We start from the raw sequence: 15,450 nt of genomic DNA on the forward strand, positions 1-15,450 counted from the left end.
CACATTTATACAAACACCAGTCAAACAATTCCAAACGTATAAGATTCTCCATTGATTCATACAAAATAAAACATCCTTTTACTTCATAAATTATGACACCATAATTACTTTTTTCATTTTAAACCTTAACATGATACTCACCTTTATATTAATCATCATCATGGAAAGCAGTAAATTCAAGTTCATAGTACCTTATTTTATTGCATCAGCTAGAGTACTAAAGAAAACATCTTTTAACAATTGATAACACTGCAGAATTTTAGAATAGTCTTACTTTCTGAAATTGAATTCAGAAACTCACTCTTACTGCTTTCCTGCTCCACACAGGCAAAAGGAAGATCTCGACTCTATAAGAGTATTCTAACCAATTCTCTAATTCACTTCAAAGTTTCAAGTACTCTAAGTCTATCCATACCAACCTTACATGGACATTTCTAACTCTATCATTTCTCAATAGTTCACCAAACATAACTAGACAACTTGAGAGCAAAAGATATTTCATATGGCAACCAATTCAATCAAAGTGATATTGAACAACCATATAACATCTACTATCATACAACATCCATGAACAAAATTTCCTACATAATTAAGATCAACACAATCACTCCATCCAACAGATATACACACTAAGTCGCCATATCAATGTTAACCAGTTCATAAGCACAAACACGTTGTATTTTGAACTACTTAAAACAACCATCAACTTCTCAATTACATTCCAATATTTTTAAATGCACAATCATTATACTATCTCTACATCACAAGCTATCAATTTATCTCCACCACATCATTGATTCATATAATGACCAATCATATACAAATCTGAAATTAATTCAGTAAAATTATAATATCTATAACATTCATACATCTTCAAACATAATCAACCAAGTTTATTAAGAGAATTAAGACTACCTATGTATAAAAATTATAAATGATAGGTTTAGTTAGACTTACTAAAGAGTCTTCAATAAATTATTTTTTACACTCTTCATAAGTCAATCATGATTTAAAATTAACACCTCACACACACTTAAGATATAGGTTACATTTGAGAGGGTGAGTTGAACTTGTGTCAAAGCAGAGTCCAATTTTTAAAATAATAGTAATAAAGCATTTAATAAAAATATATTGGAAAAAAGTACTAAAATTTATACTTTGTAAATTTAAGATCATTTGCTGCTTGTTTTCGAAGTTTAAGGAATAAAGTGTAATTGGGAGTATTAATTTTTTTTACTGTCTTGTTTGGACATTTAAATTTTTATAGCATGTTTAGAAATTTAAGAGGTACTACAATAATATAGATTCATAATAATATACATAACCACAATCTTTTACAGGCAATTTTTTTTATTTTACAATATTTATTACAGTACAATCTTTTAAATAAATTTCATGTTTGATCAAACTTTTAAAAGGATAACTTATTTTATGTACTTGTAATACCATTTCCTAATTAAAAACAATTCGTTGCTTTAATACCTACATCAATTAAAAGGTATAATATAATTTTAATTTCAATAAAAAAATGATAAACACACATGATTTATAAAATTTCATGTCAAAGTTACAAAATAAATATTTAATTGGTAAAGGGGTGAAGATATAATTTGAAATTTGAGAAACATTTTAAACTGAAGCTGTGCAAACCCAAATTTAATCCATTTCTACCCATGGAATCTAATTCAACTATATAAGGTGTAAAAAAAATTATCAAACACATGCTTTGGAGTGAAGTAGATAAATATATTAACAAGTAACTATTCTATCACTCTACAATTTACAAACAAAACAACTTCCATTAATATCAACATAACCACACGTACAAGACCATCAACATATCCAGTACAACTATATAAGTCAATCCTTGAACCCCTTTATAACACAACATAGCATACACAATTTGAAACTTATCATCCCATTCATAAAAAAATTACCCAAAATTTTATTCACAACTTTCACTAGTGTAATGAAGAGAAATGGCATCGGTTAGTTTCGCTTATAGGCACCGGTTCTACAACCAAAGCATATACAAGCGAGGTAAAAAGGATAATGCCTCGATTCTGAACCGGGTCAAAAAGGGATTGGTTTTCTCCTTGGTTCTTTTTTGAACCGAGTCAGTATCTTAGAAAATTCAATAAAAAAAATTTCAGAAAACTGCTGAACCATTTTCTATATTACTGGGTCTTTTCCTCAAACCTTTAATACAGCATCCCTATCTCCGAATAGAATTCCAAGTCAAGCATTTTCATGACATTCTTGTAGTTATAATTCCAAAACACAAACCAACTCCAAAAATATGTTTTTTAGGCAGAATTGAGGTGTTTAACCTGTCGTTCACAAGCAACTCCAGTCCACTAGGACGAAAGAATCAAAAGGTCCAGTTCTTCCGCATCAGAAAATCAGAAAATTATTAGGAGTTGAAGGCGCCTTGGATTCATAATAGTTCAAAATAAGGATACATGACAGAGCAGATAAAACCAGCATAACAAATGGAAAAAAAATGAAAGAGAATCCTCATTGACGCTGCCATCCTCGGGCCCCATTTCCCAGCATAATAGTTCAAGATAGCTCCTTCCTTCTCCCCCATTTCCCAGTACAAAGAAATCACCTTTTCAATTGCTAGAACCCAACCGTCATCCTCATTGACGTTGCCATCCTCGGCCTTCGAAGCAGAGCCAGACGGTCCCGCAACAGCTTCATCCATGGGGGTTGAGGGCTCGGAAGGGGGCTGGACCGGGTGCTAGGCCAGCGGCTCCACCACTGGCACGGGCCGCACTAGGCGGTCCACGAACAACACTAGATCTGAGATCGCGTCCGCTAGTGGAGTGAGATCGTGTCCGGCAACGGTTCCGACTAGTCCTAGGTTTGATGGATCGGATTGGGTGGCGATTAGTGGTGGGGTTGGGGTTGCGGGGTGGGAGGCGTGACAGGTTGGGGTTGCGGGGTGGGATGCAGCCATGGCTTTCGGCAGCGAAAACGGAGCGGCGACGTTGAAGGAGAGGTGGCGACGGTGGAGCAACAGAGTGGTGGCGACGGAGAGGCGGAGCGGCGGAGTGGTGGCTTTGAGATTTGAGCGAGAGAGAAGAGAGAAGAAGAGGAACTGTGAGAAGGAGATTTGAGCGAGAGAGAAGAAGAGGAAGAGTGAGAAGGGTACCGTGAAAGCAAAGCAACAGAGTGGTGGCGACGGAGCAACGAAGTGGTGGCGACGGAGCAACGAAGTGGTGGCGGCGGAGCGGCGGAGTGGTGGCTTTGAGATTTGAGCGAGAGAGAAGAGAGAAGAAGGTGAGAAGGAGATCTGAGCGAGAGAGAAGAAGAGGAAGATTGAGAAGGGTACCGTGAAAGCAAAGATATGTATGAGTATACTGCCTCGGTTACATATTTACCTGAGGTGATAGAGGCATATTGACTCGGTTTCAAGATACCCGATGCCTAAAGTTTCGAAAAATAATTAAAATTTAAAAACATATACTAGTTATATGCCTCAGTTGACGCATAACAGATGTTGGAAAGCTTTTCTGCTTAAGTTCTACTGATACCCGAGGTATATAAGTTGTCTAAAACTACAAAAATGCCACCGCGCTTTTATACGCTTCAGTTTCAGTAGAACCGAGGCATATATAGCGCGTTAAAAAGCTTCTTTTTTACTAGTGTTTATAAATTATGGATTAATTCTAGTTTAACACACCCAAAACTCCTTTAATTCATCCAATCATATTCATAAAACCCCTAAAATATCTTAATTATACAATACATTAGTACAAAAATTGCGTACAACGTCGAATATTTTGGGCTTTTAACGGCGAAATCGCGAATGACGTCATATTAAGAGACGTTAAATTGACGTCGAATTTAAAAAATTCGATGTTAAATTGACGTAAAATTTAAAAAATTTGAGGTTAAATTAACGTCGAATTTTCTCAATGTACGACGTTAACCTTAACGTCGAATTTTGTCAATATTCGACGTTAATCAATTTTTTTTTTAATTAATTATGATCCTTTTTTACAACTTTACGAAACCTGAAAAGTAGAAAAACAACAAATTTCAGTTTTTGGTATTTTATAAAGCATGAACTATGAACGTGTAGTGTAGTATCAACAACAAACAATAATAACCAACAACAAACAAGTTCAATCAAACAACAACAAACAAGTTCAACCAAACAAAAACAACAAACAAGTTCTACAAAAAAAAACAATAAACAAGTTCAACACATAAGTTCTTCAAAACGAAAATGAAAACCAACATTCAAAAGGTGGGTTCATCGGAATAAAGTTTCGTGACGAGTGAGAGAGAAAGAAAAATGTGCCTATGAAGGACAAGAGCACGAAAATAATCGGTTAAAACAAACAAAAATCATACATAAAGTAGTTAATTAACATGCATTTGTATCAAATGAAAGAAAGATTACATGTGATGCTCGTCAAACTTCGTTCGAGAAAAGTTTGAGAAGAGAAGATGGTATCGTGCGCTAAGATAAAGTGAATGAATTTTCAATCTCTAGCTCAAATTTTTATTGAATTCACTAACCTTTTGACATCGAATTTAAAGGGCATTTGACATTTTATATCCTTTTACGTCGAATTACAATTGTACAAACATTTAATAATTGCATTTATTTACAAATATGTCACCACTCATTTTTAACGTTGACTATTTAGTGGTTGGACATTGAACGTGTAACGTTATACTTGTTTTTGTATTAGTGACACGAATTACCAACTTCTTAATTTAATAAACAAAATCAAAACTCAATACATATAATCCTTGTGTAAATTATTTTTTTTCTCTTCATTTAACATAACAACCCAATTGTTAAGTTAACAAGTAATCTAGCACATTGCAGAAATCTAGATCAAGCTAGGTTAACAAGTAATAGAGGACTGCCACGTTAACAAGCATCTTCCAACTTTGCCTTTTATTTTTATTTAGTTATAATTTCGTTTTTAATTTATTTTTGAGTTTTTGGGTCAAAATTTTGAACATTGAACCTAATTTTGGTCAATTCGGAAGAAGCCCATTTTAGGAGCTGACTTACTAAGCTAGGGTTAAGTGCCCAGCAGCTCTCCATTCAAATTTTACACTTCAAAAACTCAAAAACAATATTCCATTAATGGCTTGGACGTGAACAATTCTCCACCTTAGGTTTTGTTATTTCGTTTTTCAGAGTTAATTCCAATTTCGTCTTTTAATTTCATTTTCGTTTTCCATATGCTTCTATAATTTTGTTTTGTCCTGTGTTTTACTCTGTTGCGTTTTCCTCCTGCGTTGTTTGCCTCTGTTGCCATTTTGTCTATAATCATGTGTTTCTTTTATTGCTCTTTTAATGGTAGCTTGAATCTGCTAGGTTGGCCACTAGAGATGTTGCATTGTTTCCATGAGATTATTGTGATGTATTGTGACTTTGTGCTTCTGATTTTGAATCCATAATCTATTTCGTTTGTTACAAATTGGTCACGCTTAGTGGTTAAGGTTGTATGCTTGAAGCTATAGTTGCTTAATTTGCAATGTAGGAGTATTGATTATGTGCAATTGTGTTTGCTTAATGTGTATTTTATAAAAACCATTTTAGACTTCGCTTAGTTGTTTAATTCGTGTTGGATTAAGGGTGAGAGGAGTAGATAATTATTGGTAATCAGGAATTGGAACAATTGTAATTGAACTAGTGGTCAACTTGTCCGTAATTAGTGTTTTTAATTCGTGTTTTAGTCAGTTAATTTGGTTTGCACAATCTGTTCAACCCCTCACTATGTGTTTGATCCTTAAACTGAACCATATTTGGTCCTCGAAAGACGACCTAGGAGTTATTTTCTAGTATATTGCATTTCTAATTACTTATTAATTTGATTTGGGTACGACCTTGATCACAAGGTCACGGTGGACAGCGACCGGATCACGACAAAACCAGGGGAGAGTCACTGTAGGTTGGGTTTTCATTTTCGTAGCGTAGGGCATCATCTTATTCATGTTTTACAACAAAATAGAAATGGGGAAGTAATGGGAAAGCATTAAAAATAAGCAAAAACATGGTTTTCAGTTAATTGTACTAAAAAAATAATAGGTTCAGTTTTTCTTAAATGAACTAGATAATAATTTAATTAGTTTTTAGTGTAAATATATATAATATCATTATAATCAACTAATAACAATGAACCCTAACCAATTTTGTTACGCTTCACTTTTATTTAACATATTACTTCTTATTTTATTAAAAATAATTGATGTCTAAACTATCTTTCTAGATTTTTTTTTTATGTTTTACCTTCTTCCCAACCCAAAAATTTTCATCATCGAAAATTGCACTTACTAGATAATCTTACATTATGTAGAAATTCATAAACTTCCCAAAAACTTATACATATCAACCAATTAAACTTCTGAAAAAAAAAAATTTGCACCAAAAAATATAACAACCAAACATGATCACTTAAACCATCCAAAAGAGATTAGAATGTTCACCAAACAATAACCACATTTATTCTGTCACTTCAATTAAACAATTTATTACACCAAAATAGGGAGTGTTTCTCCCTACACCACCACATGTTTCTTTCTACACCACCACATTTCATAAATACCTCTCGGTTAAAATTAAATTACCGGTTTAAGGCTTCAACGGAAATGGGAGTTCCGTTGGGCCTTCAACGGATGTCTATATCCGTCAACAGATATTGGTGTTGAAGGCCCAACGGATTCCCATTTCTTTTGAGGCCTCCACCGCTTTCTCTTTTTCCCACATAGTACATACATCATACACAACAACACATACCTCGATTTCGAAGTGTTGAGGAGATCAAAAGAAGCACCAACAGAAGCACACTAAAGGAGGGAGAGAATGAGAGAAGGAAGAGGGAAAGAGAGAATTAAGAAAATGAAATGTGGGGGTGAGGGTGTGGTGATGTCGTGGAGTGAAAAGAGGAAGGGATTAGGGTTTGAAGAAGAAATTAAAAAGTAAAGAAAGAGGAGGAGAGAAGGAAGAGGGAAAGAGAAAAAGAGATGATTAAGAAAATAAAATGTGGGGTTGGGGTGGGGTGCAGTCGTGGAGTGAAAAGGGGAAGGGATTAGAATTTGAAGAAGTTAAAAACTAAAAGGAAGAGAAGGAGAGAATGAAGAGGGAACGAGAGAATTAAGAAAATAAAATGTGGGGCTAGGATTGTGGTGCGGCAGTGGAGTGAAAAAGGGAGGGGAAGAGATTAGAGTTTGAAGAAAAAGTTAAAAAATAAGGTAAAAGTATATATTTTCCTAAGGTTACTTTTGAAATTAAGAAAATTTGCGGTGGTGTAAGAAGAAAGGTGTGGTGTTGTAGGGAGAAGCACTCCAAAATATGTTTTTTTTTTTTTCAAAGAGCACCATAACTCAAAAACAACTAGTATCAAACACCAAATTATCCCAATTTACATGTCAAACTACATTATATTTTCCAAAATTAAAACCAATCCATCAAACATATTTTTAACCCTCTAATCTCATTGCACCAAAACAATTTTCCGAATTGAAAACATTGTAATAAACTGAATTTAATCATTCATACAAATAATTTTCCAGAGAAGAAAAAGTCAATGCACCAAGGACTATTTTTCAAAATCAAATTTTCTTTTAGAAGCATTCACCAGATTCCAATCCAAGTGACCTATCAATATATATATATATATATATATATATATATATATATATATATATATATATATATATATATATATATATATATATATATATATATATATATATATATATATATATATATATATATATATATATATATATATATATATATATATATATATATATATATATATATATATATATATATATATATATATATATATATATATATATATATATATATATACACCGCATTGAAAAAAAAAACATTTTCCAAAAGAAAATGACACTACACTAAAAGCATTTTCTAGAGTAAAATACCAATCCAATAAAACTTGATTTCACCGTTAATTTCCAAAATATTTTAAATCATCTATATAATAATACCTTTATCATTTTATATCCATAATATAATATAATGTGTAATGTGTGTGTGTGTGTGTATATATATATATATATATATATATATATATATATATATATATATATATATATATATATATATATAGTCTAATTAACAACGCTGCACATCCACATTAACAAGCCCAAACTCACGTTTACTTCCAAACTAGTTACACCAGAATTCAAATTAATGCCCGAATTAATCTTCTGCTAGTATAAGAAATAGGTCCAACTTCCTTCATCCTCTAAAATTCTTAATTTTTCTACAAGCATTATAGCACCTTCTGGAGCACTAAAATTTTAAATTAATATCACCTATTACTGATCCAGAATTTTAAGTAATCAAAGTAATTATTTTAATACCTATTTTCAAGAACTGGTCATGCCTAAAATGTATTAAGGTATAACAAAACATCTAAATATTATTTTCCAGAACCCCATTCACGTACCAATTAAGACTAAGGCTGGCCATAATTAACTTAAGTATAGTAAACTATAGATAATCTATACTATTTTGTACTATAAAAACTGAACTGTTTTTATAAAAACTGAATTATACTGTTTTTTGGTGCAGTTTAAAAAAACTAAACTTTTTCTATTAAGAGTATAGTTAACTGTTTTAAACTTTGAACTATGTTGTTTCGTTTTTTTTCTTCAAAATAAATAAACATTGAACTATCTTTTAGATTATATATATATATATATATATATATATATATATATAATAATATGGACAAATAAATAAATAACTGACTTTATAAAGTTAACTATAATAATTATTATAATAAAATAATATTATTAAATTTATACCAAAATTCATTAAATATTTTAAAAGAACTAAATTCTATTAAATTGAAATTATAAATCAATAATTATTTTGTAAATTAATAAAATTAAATATATATATATATATATATATATATATAATATAGATAAATAAATAAATAACTGTTTTTAAATTATTTAAAAAGTTAATATAATAATTATTAAAATAAAATAATATTATTAAATTCATACTAAAATTCATTATATATTTTAAAAGAACTAAATTTTATTAAATTATAATTATGAATCGATAATTATTTTGTAAATTAATAAAACTAAATATATATATATATATATATATATATATTATGGATAAATAAATAAATAACTGTTTTTAAAGTTCTTTAAAAAGTTAATATAATAATTATTAAAATAAAATAATATTATTAAATTCATACTAAAATTCATTATATATTTTAAAAGAACTAAATTTTATTAAATTGTGATTATGAATTGGTAATTATTTTTTAAATTAATAAAACTAAATATATTTGTAAAATGAAAAGATAAAAGTGTGTATGAGAAAATAATTATAAAATATAATACAATTATATATATATTTTTCTATTTTGTGTGTGGTGTAAGCAATGATTAGTATTTTTTCTATAAGCAAGATCGGTATATGTACGTAAAAATTTATTAGATTTCAAAATTTATTAATATAGATAAATAAATAAATGTTGTTTTTCAAGTCTCTTAAAAAGTTAACTATTATTATAATAATTATTAAAATAAAATGATATTATTAAATTTATACTAAAATAATTATATATTTTAAAAAAAACTAAATTTTATTATATTGTAATTATATTTCAAAAACTGGTAATTATTTTTATAACTTAATAAAATTAACTATAATTGTAAAAATAAAAAGATAAAAGTACTTATGTAAATAATTATAAAATATAATATTATATATATATATATATATATATATATATATATGAGAATTCAGAAAAAGGTGAGAAGAGAAGAAAGATGAGAGTTTTTATATTAAACTAGATAATTGTCAAAATTAAAAATATTTCGAATAACGCAAAACAGAGATAAACAGAAATATTTTTTAGAGATTAAGTTTTTAATCTATATAAAATAATATATAAACAAATTTATATTATTAAATTAAACTATATTTAATATGAGAATCAAATTTTAGACATTTTATATTTTTAAATTAATAATAAATAGTAATGATAAATAATTATAGTTATTAATTTAATTTTAATAATATGATAAAATAGTACGAATAATATTTCATTAATTTTTTTAAATTTTTTATTATAATTATTTACTAATTCTAATTATATAGATTTATAATTTAATTTTTTTAAATGATGTGATGTTATTGAATATTAATTTATTTGTTTGTAATTATTAAAAAAAATCAAATTGAACTAATTCTTTTAACTCTATCGATAATTAGCCATTGACAGTTGTACAAGTGCAAAACTACATTTATTTATTAGAAAAAGGTGCATTGTAGTTAACTGAATTGTTTTGTAGTTAACTGAACTAAAAAATAGTTTAGTTCAGTTTTTTTGAACTATTTTCTAGTGCAGTTAAGTTTTTTTAAACTATTTTATAGTTAATTGTAATAGATTTATAGTACAGTACAAATAGTGCAGTTTGCCCACCCCTAATTAAGACACCGAGCTTTATCCAATTACAAGCACCTCATTTTCGTTTTAACAAAATAGGTATATAACATTCAACCACTTCAATATGCGCCAAGGAAACACCAACAGGGGAGCATGCATATTTTACCACCAATTAGTTAAGCAATCAAAAACAAGATAAATCACACTCAAACAAAGTTATAGCTCCCCATGCATTCTATTATAAGGAACCATGTCCAAACCACTAATTCTATACAAGATATTCATTAAAGACAACATGTATAATACTAGTCATCTTTATACACATATGTGTTGAAAGCCTCACATCAACTAGAGATAAGGACAAATTATAATATATAAGTAAGTGCAAATTTGATTATACAAACCATTTTTGTGGAGTTAAATTAACTTAAAACCACTATCTAATATGGTATCATAGTCATGATTGAAATCGAAACTCTATTAGCCGTCTATCATAAAAGAAAAGACACATATCTTCAACAGTCTCCTAAAGACCAAAAGACTCACTTTTCTAATATTTGCAAAAGGAAAGATGACAACGTATATGTATATATGTATAATATTAGATTTATAAGATTGTCTCCAGCTCGATTTCATTTAAAGCATATTTCTAACGATAATAAAATAGAATCACATTGCAGGAGATCATTATTAAAATATTTAAATTAAATTTTAGTAATCTTTTATTATAATCTTAAATATTTATGTTTATTTTAAATTGACCTGTCTTCAAATTATTTTAGATAATATTTATAAATTTAGTTTTAAAAGTTTGATTAACTAACTTTTGAAATTTATATTTATAATGTTATTATATCCTATTTGTAAAGAAAAACTGAAAACGGTGCATAAAAATTTGGACCCGGAACCTGATTTTATTTAAACATATTTGAAACCATAATAAAATAAAGATAAATGATCAGTGTTATAAAAAAGTTAATATTTTATTATAGTTAATATATTTTTTTAAGAATATAGTTGCATAATGGATGCTAATGAGAAGTGGCGTCAAATTATAATTCTTTTTGGAATAAAATCACATTGCAGGAGAACAAGAACTATATGCTATTCCCAAATGTATTGATAGAATACTTTCTTGGATCAGGCGCACATTCTTTGAGGTGGTTGTCTCCATAAGTGGATCTTATATCTTACACCTCCACGTTCTGAATGCATGTTGTAAATTTCATGTGGGGATTTTTTTTATTGTCTCATTTTAAAATATGAAATTAAAAAATAAAACTAATTCGTATATAGACTATAATATGAATTAACACAATTTTAAACAATTTTATTTTCTTGTGTTAGTTTTAGTTTTTATATTTTATAACTGTTGTTTATATTCGTGTGTTATTATCATTTACTTTATATTTGTTAGAATATAATATTTAATTAACAATTTATATTTTAAAAGTGTGTATGATATTTTAAATTTTACGCATAATTTTTCCGTTAGTTCTAATTTTGGTTGAAAAATTTTAAGTTTTTATTTACATTTTTGTTTTAATTAAGTTTTATGTTTTTAAATTTGACTCAATTAGTTTAGTTAATATTATACCAACGATAGATAAGTCATATTATTGAGTGAAGAGAGTTATATCATAAATAAAAATGTTAAATTAAGTCAACTTAACTTACAAGTCACTTCAACCTTATTATTTTTTGGTGAGCCAAAAATTTAATAATCTCATTCAACTCACAGTTGATGGGTTAGTGAAATGGCTTATTGATGAATGTTTTATTTTTTTAATTTATTTTATATATTTACTGTAGTATAGTAAAAGTGGATGAATTCGATTTAGGATTTTACAATAGTAGAATTAAAGTGCTCATGTAATTTTTCAAGTATTATTATAAAGACAATAGTTGAAAGTATAAAGATATATAATTTGACAAACAAATAAATTAAATATCCAAACTATTCAAACATTATTGAATAATATTTTAATATTTAAAAAGATCAAATTGTGAATATATATAATTAGAAGTAGTAAATAATTATAAAAAATATTAATAAAAAATTCTAAACAGATTAATCAATTGTTATTGTTAGTGGATTATGGAGGAGTCTACTTCTAAACCTGACTCAAATTTGTTTAATTTGTAGGTTAAGTTAATTGTATCCAATTTTATCTACATATTAAAATTTTTTCAACCTCAATCCAACTCAAACCCATAATGAACTAAGTTAATTCACGTGTTAGAACTCGGTTTGACATCTCTCCCGTAAATAGTGCTCTTTTGTTTTCTATGAATAGATCTATGCTAGCAAAGTTTAAGCTATATGGTGCCTTGTGTATTCTAATTTCTGCTCAATTCTTTATTAATCATCTTGATTTTATTTATTATATTAATATTAGTTGGTGTAAATGATCTATTGAGATGATGTTGCCTTTTCTGAGCTCATACTATCTAAGTTCCACGTATGTAAGAATGGAAATGGGTTAGGTTGGACATGAATACTCAACCTGACAGAAAATCCAACAATGTTATCTGTTTCATTTCGCATCAAATATCTATTTAAAAATTACTTATAAGATTTTAAAAACTACTAATCCTCAATATTTAAAAAATATAATTTATAGATTTTTAAACTAAAATCTAAATAAATTTAAAAAATATATAAAATATAATATAAATTAAATTTAATTATAATTAAATTTATAAAGAAATATAAATTAAATTTTAATTTCAATTAAATTTAACCTAATAAAAATATAAATTTAATTTAATTTTTAATTTTTTAAAAATCGAGTACGAAATACCCGCACTTTCATCTTCATCCACTTATAAGTAAGTATTAAACTATTCTTCATTACATATTACGAAAAACTGTAGTCAAATGATTAAGAAAATACTATTTTTTAACTGCATGATGACAATATATAAAACCAAATCTCAGTTGAAGTTCTACTTATGATTGAACCACGTGATGTTGAACATGTTGATACACAGAACCGCGGTAGCTGTAGCTAGGATCCTTATGCATGCCTATTTTTATATGCATGCATGCTTGACATGTACCTGATTTCCTTTTCTATCTAATAATTGCATCAACAAATCAAATAATGTTTACTATTTATTTATATTTTTGCTTCCAATTCCACCTCACACACACTACTTTGACGTGTGCCTTTATTATTGTAAAAAATTCAGTAAAACCAAATAAAGTTCTTTTATATAATTTTAAAATTCAAAAATAAAAAACTATAATTAATTTTTATATAAATTCAAATTAATTTGTAGATACTCTTTTATATGATTTTAAAATAATTACTTAAGTATTTCATAAATTAGAAGTAGAAAAATTGACTACTTCATATTATTTTAATTTATTTTATCTGAAATGGTTATAAAATGTTTAACATAAGTTAATTTATAATAATATTAATTTTTATAATATTATTTTATTACGATAACTTTTATAATATTTTAAAGTTAGAATATTATATCAATATAATTGTATTACTATTAGTTTTTTTATTTATTATTTATATTTTATTTCAATATAAAGGTTGTAACATCCAAATTTATAATTTTAACACTATCATGAAATTATCACACACAATCCGTTAATCTAAAAAGAAACATATAAAATAGAATTACAATAATCCAAAATATAATCGTAACTCAAACTTTATATACAAGATTTTATTTTTTAATATCATACAAAACATAGATTATTTGTTTATGAATTTAAATCTAATATAATTCTAATTATAGGCATTTCATCCCTATTTCCGAGCACATGTTCAATTGTAACATTTTCCTTTACTCATACCAATAAGGTGAGTATTATGAAAGAGAAATAATCAACAAACAAACACAAATAACATGGTAAGCTAATTTATAATAGACACAAACATTTAATTCACTCAAAGCAAGAATCTAGCACTTTCATTCTAAACAACTAGCAAATACACCTAACTACATAATATTAGACTCTAGACAAACCATCTAGATACATGTATTGGTGTCGAACTATTTAGGGAACCTGCACATGTGTGGTGAACAACATATTGCCAAAACTACCACACAAGGTTAATCTGTCATAAATCTATGGTCAAACTAACCCTAGGCTAAGGATTTCTTGCTACTCCTTACGACATAATCATCCGTCTCTACTTAAGATTGGATGGATATTGGAGTGTCATAAACATTTCCATTTTTCAAAGCTCCTACAACAATACATTACACAAAAGCACCACAAGGATCTTCTCCTTGGAATTCCTGTCACCACATTCTTAACCAAATACACATTTATCATTACCATTCATAACCATTGATAAACCTAAAAGGATACACATAATATAATAACAAGCAAATCACACAACCAAGAAAAGAAATCAAGGAAAAAAAACATTAATAACCAGGGATAGGATACATAATGATTTTCTTCTAACATAATCGATTATCTCAACCGATAATCGATTATTCTAGAGTTCTTCATGCAAGGATGACTTTCTCAAGGAAATAATTGATTGTCCAACGAGATAATCGATTATTCCAGAGAGTTTTCAAATAAAAAATGAACTTCTAGAGGAGATAATCAATTATCAAATAAGATAATCGATTATCCTTATTAATTAAATTAGCACCTTACATCCCAACAAAATTTGATTTCTGATTTGGTTACATCCCACACCTATCCAAATGATCAAATTGATATCCTTGACACTAGAATATATTCAAAAACATGATCATAACTGAAATTGAGTATCAATTTGCTTATTTGCTCAAGAATAAGGATCACCAAATCAAACTATCCACCCAAAAGCTCACAATTGACTTCTAAATGTTACAAACCATAGATGTGTTCTATAAGTGGGTAAACAAGTCACAATTAACTCAAAAACAATTCCCAAACCTTTAACTTCTTCCCAAATCCACTCTTTTAAATTTTCATCTGATAAAACCCGAAAGAAGACCCCAAAAACAGTCCAAGACTCAACTCTATTCACTACCTCAATAAGTACCAGTA

Source organism: Vigna umbellata, chromosome 11 (genome assembly GCF_029865625.1).
Source record: "Vigna umbellata cultivar VRB3 chromosome 11, Vumbellata_1.0, whole genome shotgun sequence".
NCBI lineage: Eukaryota > Viridiplantae > Streptophyta > Magnoliopsida > Fabales > Fabaceae > Vigna > Vigna umbellata.